Here is a 593-nt window from a genome sequence, read left to right on the forward strand (position 1 = left end):
TTTTTATTTTTTTATTTTTAATATAGGAACAACTTCAACAAATCATGAAAGAATGGGATGATCATCAAGCTACTCTTCCTCCTGCTCAGCGAGCTGGTCCAGTGCAGCGGAAACAATATGAGACCGCAAGTTTTATGCACATCAGTGGTGGCAAGTACAAAGGGCGTGTGCTGGGTGCTGGTAGTTTATCATCAACCTTTGTGAAAGGTCCAACCGGCTATATTCAGATTGAGACGTCTTCTTTTTATGCTAGTACGGATCGATCTCATCGTCCGTCGATAGATAATCTTGACCAGTTAAAGAAGCAATGAGCAAGTGAGCAAGAAGAAAAGACACAACAACTGATACAAGCCGCAATTGATAAATTGAATGAGGAACGGAAACAAAAGTTTCAAGAGCAGCAGCAGTTTCAGCAACAACAATTTTTATTTCCTCCTATGTTTCATTAGCAATTCCCGCCTCGGCCTCAATACTTGCATCAACAACCACTATTCCAGCAGCAACAAAATTACTCTCAATACTCCCAAAAGCAGCAACCGCCTCCAAATTTCCAACAGCAACACCAGGATCCTCCGAACTCTGCCTTCCAGCAA

Source organism: Cicer arietinum, chromosome 1 (assembly GCF_000331145.2).
Source record: "Cicer arietinum cultivar CDC Frontier isolate Library 1 chromosome 1, Cicar.CDCFrontier_v2.0, whole genome shotgun sequence".
Taxonomy (NCBI): Eukaryota; Viridiplantae; Streptophyta; class Magnoliopsida; order Fabales; family Fabaceae; genus Cicer; species Cicer arietinum.